The following is a 12,460-nucleotide window of genomic DNA, read 5'->3' on the forward strand; positions in this document are numbered from 1 at the left end:
TTGAGTTCTTCAGGGGCCCAATTGCCCCAAGATTAAGCTAATGGGATCACCTCCCATTTCTAACTTAATCAATGTGCTAACTATGATTATTTCCTAAGACAAATTCTACAGCTTGCTCCGGTGCGTCAATCGCTTCTTCCGGCGAGTTTCCGGCGAACTTCTGTCGATCATCCGACGAACCCTCGGTGATCCTCCTGCGGACTTCCGGCAAACTCCTGGACATGCGACGATCCACTTGGCAAGTTCCAACGAGCTCCTTTGGCAAGCTTCTGGACTTCTCGGATTTGTTCCCGCAGAACCTCCGACGACTGTCCGAATTTCCGTCGAATTCTTGAACTCCCAACGTGATCATTGTCATGACTCCGGCGCAACTCCTGCTACATGTCTTTCTTCCATCGTAGTTAATCCTACACACTCAAAACAAAAACTTCGATCGAGACAATTAATCCTAAGCAATTAACCAAGTTGTCCGGCATGTCATTGGTCCCTCGACGCTTCGTCCGATTCTTCGGCGCATCGTCCTTTCCTGCAGCCTATTGCCCAATCGGCCAGTTGACTCCGCAACTCCGATATCCTTGGCACAATACCCGCTCTTCTTGGCCCGATGCCCGAGTCCACGACCCGAAGCCTTCTATCGATATGTCGACCGATCCACCGGCCCGACGTCCAATCTTCTGACATGTTCCTCCGGCACAACATGATTTTCCTGCTTTAATTATCTCATCCTGATCGAAGCATCCTGCGTCACTCAAAACGCAGATTAAATCATAAACATATATCAAGTAGTTTCATCATCAAAATACGAGATTCAACAGTACCGCTTAGTGTCAGACTAGCAAGCGGTGGTACAGCTAGTACCCCAAAAACCCGAGGATTTGAATTTTGGCTTAAAGTTTTGAAGTCATTTGAGGTCTATAAATACCTCATAAATTCTCGCTTAGAAAATACATGAAAATAGAGCAAAAACTCTGTGATTCCAAGATTATAAACTCTTTTAAGTATAGGGTCTCTCTCTAAGAGCTTAGTGATAGTCTTAAGAGAGGTGTGTGAGGGAACACTTGCAAAAGAGAGGTGTAAAGGTCATCTCCTGAACCTGTGAAAAAGAGAAAGAGTGTAAGGGTAGTTGATCTTAGCCCATTGGAAAGAAGATCGATAGTGAAAGTCGATGGCCTTGAGTGAAGAGGAATCGAGAGTGGACGTAGGTCACAACGACCGAATCACTATAAATCTGGTGTCCTCGATTTGCATTTTTATTCTACTTTTCATTCTCATATTGCAAACTGATTTACTTACTTACTACTTTCACTACGCTTACGAACGCACTTTCAAGTAAAACTCATCTTTCCGATATGAGCTTTATCGAACGATATTTTCGAATTGATGTAATTTTTTCATAAGCACTAAGTCACATGTTGGACAATATAGGATTCATGCTTGTAATCGTATGTGTCTAGATTGAGTTAGTTAGGTCTAATTGTGAAACAATATGAACTCAATTAGGGCCAATTGGGCCTGAATCAGGGCTAAATTGGGCCTATTATTTGGCTCATTCAATGTCCTATAGCAGGGTCTGGGGGTGATACTGCCCAGACTAGGCGGTGATACTGCCCAGACTAGGCGGTGGTACCATTTACACATAGTCTTCAAGAATATATCAAGCGATGGTATCGCTAGACTAGGTGTGTGAGGGAACACTTTTAAGTATAGAATCTCTCCTCTAAGAGCTTAATGATAGTCTTAAGGGAGGTGTGTGAGGGAACACTTGTAAAAAAGAGGTGTAAAGGTTCTTTCCTACATCTGTGAAAAGGAGAAAGAGAATAAGGGTAGTTGATCTTAGCCCATTGGAAAGAAGATCAATAGTGAAAGTCGGTAGCCTTGAGTGAAAAGGAATTGGGAGTGGACGTAAGTCACGACGACTAGACAATTATAAATCTGGTGTACACGGTTTGTATTTCTATTATGCTTTTCATTCTCATATTGCAAACTGATTTACTTGCTTACTACTTTCGCTATGCTTACGAACACGCTTTCAAGTTAAACTCATCTTTCCGATACGTGATATTTTTTCATAAGTACTAATTCATCCCCCTAATGCCGACTCGATCCTAACAATTGGTATAAAAGCTACATTTTTCTCCATTGTTCTAACGCCCAAGAGAGATAGCTTTTTTCGGGAATCTAGATGTTACTCTTTCATTTGTACTCATATGTTCAATGGGACGAACTATACTTATTGGAAAACTGAAATGAGAGTTTTATTGCTTTCTATGGATTTGAATTTATAGAATATTATTGAAATTTTTTTTCAAAAGTCTTCTAACCTAATGATTGAATGGAATGATTTGGAGAAGAAAACTTTTTATTTGAATGCTAGAGCTATGAACGCTCTATTTTGTGCTTTGAACAAAAATGAGTTTAATCGTATTTCTTTATGCAAAACTGCACATGAGATTTAGCATATACTAGAAGTAACTTATAAAGGCATTAAAGAATCAAAAATTAATCTTTTGATGTATAGTTTTAAATTATTTCTAATGGAACCAAGCAAAAACCATTAAAGACATGTACACCTGCTTTACAGATATCGTCAATTGCTTAAATGCACTTGGTAAAAGTTTTTTAAATCTTGAACTTGTGAATAAAATTTTACATTCTCTTCCTAAAAGGTGGGACTAAAAAGTAACTATATTCAAGAAGTAAAGGACCTAAATAATTTTCTGCTTGAAGAACTTATCGGATCTTTAATGACTTATGAAATGAGTTGTATGACATAAGATAAATATAAAAATAACCTTCCAAAGAACAAGAAGGATATGTAATTAAAAGTCAAATAATACCACTTAAGTGATAACTCAAGTAATGATGATGATGACATAAAACTTTTGACGAGAAAATTTTAAAAATTTATAAAATAAGAAACTAAGAACAAAAATGAGCTTAAAAGGAATACAATAACTTGCTTTGAATGCAATCGACTGAGACACCTTAAAAGTAAATGTCCACAACAAAAGAAAAAGAAGGCATTTAAAGTGACATTGGATGAATCGAGTACATCCGAAGACAAGGGGCAAACTGATAAAGAAGATGTGGCGAACTATGCCTTGATAGCTTTCCACAATGAGGTAAGTGACTTAATCAAAACCCCTTTACTTTACTATGAAATTACTTGATGCATTTCATGAGTTATTTTTAAATTAATATATAAAATATAAAAAATAATGGGAGGGGGAGGGGGGGTCATGCTTCTCTTTCTAGTGATTTTAAAAAAATTAAAAATTTGAGCATGCCAATTACATGTTAACTCCTAGCACTAAGCATGAAGAGTTAGATCTACTTAAAAAGAAAAATGTATTAATACAACAAACAAAATAATTTTGATTGAAAATATTTTATGTTTAATAAAATCATGCTTGATGATTTAATGATGCATAATGATGTAATGATGTAATAAAAATGTTAAAAATTTTGGTATCATGCTTGATGATTTTATACTATGCATGAGAATTTGAAGTAATGATGATTTGAAATCTTATGTTTTGGAATTATGTGTTATACTTTTGATCTTGATGATTTTTGTGATAAATCTTACTTTTCGATTTTAAACATGATGCATAGATTTGATATAGAAAACAAGGACATACTAGTATAAAATCAATCGTTGAAATTAAAATAAAAAAGGGAATATATTTTTCTTAAAAATTTATCAATCCCTATCATTTCGAGTTTTCAAAAAAAGATTGATGAATATATTTGTATCATTTTATGAATCTCTTGGACTATAAAAATAATTTTGATGATTTGATGATTTGAATCTAAATGAGATTTTTCCAATCGAATTATGAACCTTCTCTTGATTTCTTAACTTGAGATATCTTATGTGAATATCTCTTCTTTGTTCTCCTATGTTTCTTTTTATCATTTAATAAAGAGGAGAATTATCTATATGAATCATAGTTTATCTTAATTTCCCAATTTTCAATGACTTGTGTTTTTCATTTTAATCAAGATCGTTTACTATGATTCATCTTTTCATTATTTGATTTATCCAAAAGATTCATAATTTGTCTCTTAATATTCACAACTTAAAATTTATATTCATGAATTTTATATCTCATCACCAAGTTAATTTTTTTTGATATATTTTATGTGATAATTTAAAAAATGATGTAAAAGGAAAAGTTTAGCACTATTGTAACCTTCCATTCGTTTTGACAATGACAAAAGGGGAGAAAGAAAATTGCTAGCATACCATAATTGCTAGCTTGAATGTTAAACTTAGGCATGTTAAATCTCCCAAATACATAAATTCTTCTTATACATTTTTCGGATCATAATATTGATTTCTCAATTTTTATGATTTAAATTTTCTTATAAATCAAGATTTTTCCTTTACTAAAAAAGATATGTATTCAAATTTGTTAGAATCAAGAGTACTAAGAAGGGGGGGGGGGGGGGGGTGAATTAGTACAGCGAAAAACTTTCGACGATTAAAACTGCGTTCATACGTTGAAAATCCGATTCCGACATAAAAATCGTTTCGTGCAGATAATAACTTTGAAAGCTTATGGAAATGTATTTGAAGTAAAGTAAGGCAGGAAGTTTGCAGTTAAGATAGAAATCAGAATGTAAGCGCAAACTGAAATATGATGTTCGTATGATAAAATCGATTTCTGACGTAAAACCGTTTTCAGAAACTTAACTTGAAAGTGAGTTCGTAAAAGAGCATAAGGCAGTAAGCTATTGAGGAAGTTTGCAGTAAAGATAAAATGCTCAAAGTAAATGCAAACCGAGATTTAGAGTGGTTCGGTCAATCTTGACTTACATTCACTTTTGGCTTCCTCCACCAACGAGGTCACCGACGTCCACTAGAGGCCTTCCTTCAATAGGCGAAGGCCAACCACCCTTTTACAATTTCACTCCTTTTGACGGGCTTAGGAGACGACCCTTACAAACTTTTCTCTCCTCTCTTGAAAGATCAAAACTTGGAAAAAGAGGGAGGAGAACTTCTAGCCTTTATAACACTTTTGAGCTCTAAAAATCATAGAGTAAGATTGGATTTTCAGTACCCTTTCATGTAGGAAAGGGTGGGGTATATATGGGCCCCAAACTAGTTTAAATTTGGAGCTCAAAAATATCTTTTCTCGGATTTTCGGGGTCTTGGCGATACCACCTCCTGACTGGGGTGGTACAATCGCCTAGCAGCTCGGAGACTGAGCTTCTGGGCGGTGCCACCGCTTGACAGGGGCGGTGCCACCACCCAGTCTCGCTCAGAGACTGAGCCCTAGCGGTGTCACCTCCTGTTAGGGGCGGTTGCACCGCGCAATCTCGCTTGAAGACTGAGCCCAAGTGGTGCCACCGCCTGCCTGGGGCGGTTACACCGCCCAGCTTTCCTGGGAGACCCTCTCCTAGGTGGTGCCACCGTTGACCCTAGTGGTGCCACTGCCTAGTAGGAATTCTGGTCCGAATGGGTTGATCCATTCGGCCCAATTTGGGTCTGTCAAGGGCCCAATTGCTCCCAGATTAAGTTAATGGGATCACCTCCCATTCCTAACTTAATCTACATGCTAACTATGACAATTCTTAAGACATTTACTACAGCTTGCTCCGGTGCGTCAATCGCTTCTTCTGGCGAGCTTCCGGCGAATATCCGACGAACCTCCGGCGATGCTCCGACGGACTTTTGGCAAACTCCTGGACTTGCGACGATCCACTTGGTGAGTTCCGACGAGCTTCTTTTGGCAAGCTCTTGGACTTCTCGGATTTGTTCCCGCAAAACCTCCGACAACCGTCCGGACTTCCGTCGAGCTCTCGAACTCCCAACGTGATCATAGTCTTTGACTCCGGCTCAACTCCTGCTGCATGTCTTACTTTCATCGTAGTTAATCCGGCATACTTATCTCAACATATGGATTAGATAACAAATGGCAATTGACTTCATCATCAAAATCTGAGATACAACAATCTCCCCCTTTTTGATGATGACAATCAATTGATAACGGAGTTAACCTTAACTCCCCCTATCTATATGCCATACTTGAGATAAGTCATTCTTGAATTCAAGGCCTTTGAAATCGATAGACTTATTGATAAGTTAAGAACTCTCAACCTTATCAATTACTCCCATCATGATTCCTATCATGATGTATCTTACTGAAAATGATGTCAAGACTTGATATCCATTCTCAAGTTTTACATTTCAAATATGAATGATTGTAGCAGTTCAACATAAGATATCAACATGTAAAATTACGATGCAAGTTCTTGATATCTTAATATGATGCAAACATGGCATAATGCAAATATGGCAGTCATAGTTATCATCGATTCATATATTTTCGATGATGCAAGCATGACATAATCATAGCATCAATTCATATATCTCTCCCCCTTTATCATCAACAAAAAGGAAAATGATATAAACAATTTTTAAGCATAAGTGTGGTTTTATTCATGTCATAACTAGGTTCATGTCATTTTCCAACAGTGAGTGATAGGATACCAATTATATAAACATCTCAAGGAAAACATGACATGGAGATAGCTTTTAATACTTCTTCCTTTTCATTTGTTATTATCTTTTTGCATGAAGGAGGAAGACTATTTGTGATACCAGCTATTTGTGAGTTTACTTTGAATGAAGTTAAAATCGATGAGAGATTAAATCATATTCCATTTTTACAAGGATCAAGATATGTATGTGAAACAAATCTTTGCAAGTAAAAAACACTATAATCCATATTTCAAAAAGGAATTTACACACAGGAATCATTTTATCAAATCCATTTCTTAAAAAAATATTTTTCACATGATAAGTGTATGAGAGATGTTTTTGCTAGTTGATTCCATATGTCAAAAATCAATGATGAGAATCAAACTCGATATACATATGCTTATTAATTTCGAAAAAGGATAATGTATCGAGAAAATCCGATTGTTAGGATACCACTAGTTAAGAGAATCCGAAAATGAAATTAACACTTTCATGCATTCGGACAAGACTATACTATAGATTTTCAAATATAATCATGAAGACAAAGCATGCTCATTGTTATGAAAAATTTTGTATCCAAAAAACATAATTTCCAATATGTAATTTTAGGCATGTAATGGCAATCAAGTGATTTGATCATGCAATCAATAAAGTCCGAAAAATGATTTTAACAAGTTTATGCATTCGGACACATTAACATTCATAATTCTCTTCTAATGAAATCAAATTGTTCTTCGCTTAGAGGTTTTGTAAAAATATCAGCTAGTTGATGCTTAGTATCAATGAACTCTATGATTACATCATGATTAGTGACATGATCTCATATGAAGTGATGTCTAATATCAATATATTTTGTTATTGAGTGTTGAATAAGATTCTTTGTTAAACATATTGCACATGTATTATCACATTTAATGTGAATGTTTTTAACATGGACTTTATAATCTTCTAAGGTGTTTTTCATCCACACAACTTGTGCACAGCATTCACTAGCTGTAATATACTCAGCTTCAGTTGTTGATAGTGCAACCGAGTTTTGTTTCTTAGATGACCAGGAAACAAGGGAATGTCCCAAAAATTAACATGATCCTAATGTGCTTTTTCTATCTAATCTACACTCAGCAAAATCCGCATCAACATACGCAATTAACTCAAAATTCTCGGATTTTGGATACCATAATCCTAGATTTGTGGTACCTTTAAGATATCTAAGTATTCTTTTAACCACTTTAAAATGAGATATCTTAGGGTTTGATTGAAACCTAGCACAAAGTCCTACACTGAACATGATATCTGGTCTAGTTGTAGTGAGGTAAAGTAAACTTCCTATCATACCCCTATAAATTTTTTGATCAAAGCTTTCTCCACTTTCATCAACTTCTAACTTAGTGGAGGTGGTCATAGGAGTGTTAATAGCTTTTAAGCTATTCATATTAAATTTTTTCAGCAAATCTAAGGCATATTTAGTTTGACTAATAAAGATGCCATTGCTTAGTTGCTTAATTTGTAAGCCTAAGAAAAAGGTTAATTCTCCCATCAAACTCATTTCAAATTCGAGACTCATAGTTTCAGCAAAAGATTCACAAAGAGATTCATTCGTAGAATCGAAGATAATATCATCAACATAAATCTGAACAATAAGAAAATTATTTTCAAAATTTTTGATAAACAATGTGGTATCGACCTTGCCTTTTGTGAAATTATTTTCAATAAAAAAAGTACTTAATCTATCATACCAAGCCCTTGAGGCTTGTTTTAAACTATAGAGAGCTTTGGTTAATTTAAATACATGATTAGGGAGGCTTTTATTTTCAAATCCGGGAGGTTGTTCAACATAAACTTCTTCAGAAATAAAGCCATTAAGAAAAGCGCTTTTAACATCCATTTGAAACAACTTAAAATTGTTATTACTAGCATAGGCAAGGAGCATCCTTATGGTTTCTAATCTAGCCACATGAGCGAAGGTTTCTTCGTAATCGATACCTTCTTCTTGGTTGAAACCTTTGGCCACTAATCTAGCCTTGTTTCTAACCACGATACCAAATTCATCTTGCTTGTTTCTAAAGACCCATTTAGTATCAATAACTAAATAGTCATTTGGCCTAGGAACAAGCTTCCACACCTCATTTTTCTCAAATTGATTTAACTCATCTTGCATTGCGATAATCCATGAATCATCTTTCATGGCTTCGTCAATATATTTAGGTTCAATTTGGGAGAGAAAAGCGGCGTTGGCACAGAAATTTTTAAGAGAAGAACGTGTTTGAACCTCCTTAGATGTATCTCCTAGGATTAGTCCTTAGGATGAGCATCTACATACTTCCAATCCTTGGGTAAGGGTGTTTTGGAAGTGGATGCATCCAAGTTGCTAGTTGGAGAAGGGGTTTCATTTAAATTCAAAGAATTAAAATTAACATCATCATCAAAATCATTTTCCTTGATTTCGGAAGTCTCATTGAAAATAATATGAATGGATTCTTCTATAATTAAAGTTCTTTTATTGAAGATACGAAAAACTTTAGAAACCGAAGAATAACCAAGAAAAATTCCATCATCGGATTTAGCATCAAATTTTCCTAAGGCATCTTTTTCGTATACTTACACCCAAAAACTTTAAAATATGAAACATTGGGTTTTTTATTTTTTCACAATTCATAGGGAGTTTTGGTGAGTAAGGGTCTTACTAGAACTCTATTCAAAATATAGCATGTAGTGTTTACGGCTTCGGCCCAAAAGTATTTGGGTAGGCTATGTTCATTTAATATGGTTCTTGCCATTTCTTGTAAATTTCTATTCTTTCTTTCTACTACTTCATTTTGTTGAGGATTTCTTGGAGAAGAGAAGTTGTGGTTGTATCCATTAGATTCACAAAATTCTTGGAAATCACGGTTTTGAAATTCTCCACCGTGATCACTTCGAATTGATGAAATCATAAAACCCTTTTCATTTTGAACATGTTTACAAAACTTGGTGTAATATTTAAAGCATTCATTTTTATGTTTCAAGAAGTAAGTCCATGTGTATCTACTATAGTCATCTACAATGACAAAGGTGTATTTGGTACTTCCTAGGCTTGATGTAGAGATTAGTTCGAACAAATCCATATAGATCAATAGTCAGGGCCTAGAGGTGCTTATTTGATTCTTAGATTTGAAACTACTCTTAGTTTGTTTTCCTAATTGACAAGCATCACATACATTATCTTTGATGAACTTGATATGAAGAATTCCTCGTACAAGTTCTTTGGATGATATTTGAGTGATTAGTTTCATGCTAGCATGACCTAATCTCCTATACCAAAGCCAAGCATCCTCATTCAAAACCGAGAAACATATTTCATTGTAAAGATTATTGATGTCAATGGTATATACATTATTCTATTTTAATGCAATTATAGATGTGTTTTGGTGTGGTTTTTCAATGATGCAAGCATTAGATTCGAATTTGACGATATATCCTTTATCACATAATTGACTAATACTTAAGAGATTATGTTTTAAACCATCAACTAACAAAACATCGTCAATAAAGAAGTTGGATTTGTTACCTATAGTTCCTTTGCCAATGATTTTACCCTTGTTGTTGTCTCCGAAGGTGATATAGCCTTCGTCTATGCTAGTGAGCTTAGAGAATTGAGATGGATCTCCGATCATATGCCTTGAGCATCCACTATCAAGGTACCATCTCTTGCTCTTAGCTTGTGATGGTGAATGTCTCTCTTCTCCGATGGCCATTAAGGCATAATGAGCAACTTGCTCGGTATTGGACTCCTCTTCTTCGGACGCGCTCGAGTCATCCCACGTTGCTTTGAGCGCTTTCTTCTTTGATGTTCTCTTCTTGGCTTGGGGACAATCACTTTTGTAGTGTCCCAGCTTTTTGCATTTGTAACAAATAACTTGGGCCTTTTTGGGTTCAAATTTATTTTTTGTGTCACTTTTAAACTTGTTTCTCTTAATGAATTTTTTGAATTTCCTTGTTAGAAGTGCCAAGTCATCGTCACAGTTCTCATCACTTGAGTTTTCTCTCAAGTGGTCATCTAAAGTTCTAAGTGCCATATCCTTCCTGTTCTTTGGAAGGATGTCTTCTTGCTCTTCATGAGCCTTGCAAGTCATTTCATAGGTCATTAATGACCCGATTAGTTCTTCAAGAGGGAAGTTGTTTAAATCTTTAGCCTCTTGAATAGCAATGACTTTAGGGTCCCAACTCTTATAAAGGGATCTTAGAATCTTATTTACGAGCTCAAAATCCGAAAAACTTTTGTCGAGTCCTTTTAGACCATTGACGACATCCGTGAAACGGGTGTACATGTCGCCAATAGTCTCGCTCGGTTTCATTCGAAAAAGTTCAAAAGAATGTATCAAAAGATTGATTTTTGACTCTTTCACTCTACTTGTGCCTTCGTGAGTCACTTCGAGTGTATGTCAAATATCAAATGTGGTTTCACAAATCGAAACATGATTGAAATCATTTTTATCAAGCGCACAAAATAAGGCATTCATAGCCTTTGCATTAAGTGCGAAAGTCTTCTTCTCCAATTCATTCCAATCGATCATTGGAAGAGAAGACTTCGAAAATCCATTTTCGACAAGATTCCAAAGTTCAAAATCCATTGAAATAAGGAAGATCCTCATTCGGGTCTTCCAATAGGTGTAGTCCATCCCATTGAACATGGGTGGACGTGTAATAGAGTGGCCTTCTTGGTTTCCGACGTATGCCATTTCTCTTGGGTTTTAATCCGTTTGAGAGTTAACCCCGCTCTGATACCAATTGTTAGGATCAAGAGTACTAAGAGGGGGGGGGGGGTGTGAATTAGTGCAGCGAAAAACTTTCGATGATTAAAACTGCGTTCGTACGTTGAAATCCGATTCCGACGTAAATGTCGTTTCGTGCAGATAATAACTTTGAAAGCTTACGGAAATGTATTTGAAGTAACATAAGGTAGGAAGTTTGCAGTTAAGATAGAAATCGGAATGTAAGCGTAAACTGAAATATGATGTTCATACGATAAAACCAATTTCCGACATAAAACTATTTTCGGAAACTTAACTTAAAAGTGAGTTCGTAAAAGAGCAGAAGGCAGTAAGCTATTGAGGAGGTTTGCAGTAAAGATAAAATGCTCAAAGTAAATGCAAACCGAGATTTAGAGTGGTTCGGTCAATCTTGACCTACATCCACTTTTGGCTTCCTCCACCAACGAGGTCACCGACGTCCACTAGAGGCCTTCCTTCAATAGGCGAAGGCCAACCACCCTTTTACAGTTTCACTCCTTTTGACGGGCTTAGGAGACAACCCTTACAAACGTTTCTCTCATCTCTTGAAAGATCAAAACTTGGAAAAAGAGGGAGGAGAACTTCTAGCCTTTACAACACTTTTGAGCTCTAAAAATCACAGAGTAAGATTGGATTTTCGGTACCCTTTCATGCAGGAAAGGGTGGGGTATATATGGGCCCCAAACTAGTTTGAATTTAGAGCTCAAAAATGTCTTTTCCAAGATTTTCGGGGTCCTAGCGGTACCACCTCCTGACTAGGGCGGTACAACCGCTTGGCAGCTCGAAGACTGAGCTTCTGGGCGGTGCCACCACCTGACAGGGGCGGTTGTACTGCCCAGTCTCGCTCGGAGACTGAGCCTTGGCGGTGCCACCGCCTATCAGGGGTGGTTGCACTGCCCAGTCTCGCTCGAAGACTGAGCCCAAGCGGTGCCACCGCCTGCCTTGGGCGGTTGCACCGCCTAGCTTTCCTGGGAGACCCTCTCCTGGGCGGTGCCACCGTCGACCCTGGCGGTTCCACCACCTATTAGGAATTTTGGTCTGAATGAGTTGATCCATTCGGCCCAATTTGGGTCTGTCAAGGGCCCAATTGCCCCCAAATTAAGTTAATGGGATCACCTCCTATTCCTAACTTAATCTACATGCTAACTATGATAATTCTTAAGACATTTACTACAGCTTGCTCCGGTGCGTCAATCGCTTC

The sequence above is a fragment of the Musa acuminata genome, chromosome BXJ3-10, assembly GCF_036884655.1.
Source record: "Musa acuminata AAA Group cultivar baxijiao chromosome BXJ3-10, Cavendish_Baxijiao_AAA, whole genome shotgun sequence".
Lineage (NCBI taxonomy): Eukaryota > Viridiplantae > Streptophyta > Magnoliopsida > Zingiberales > Musaceae > Musa > Musa acuminata.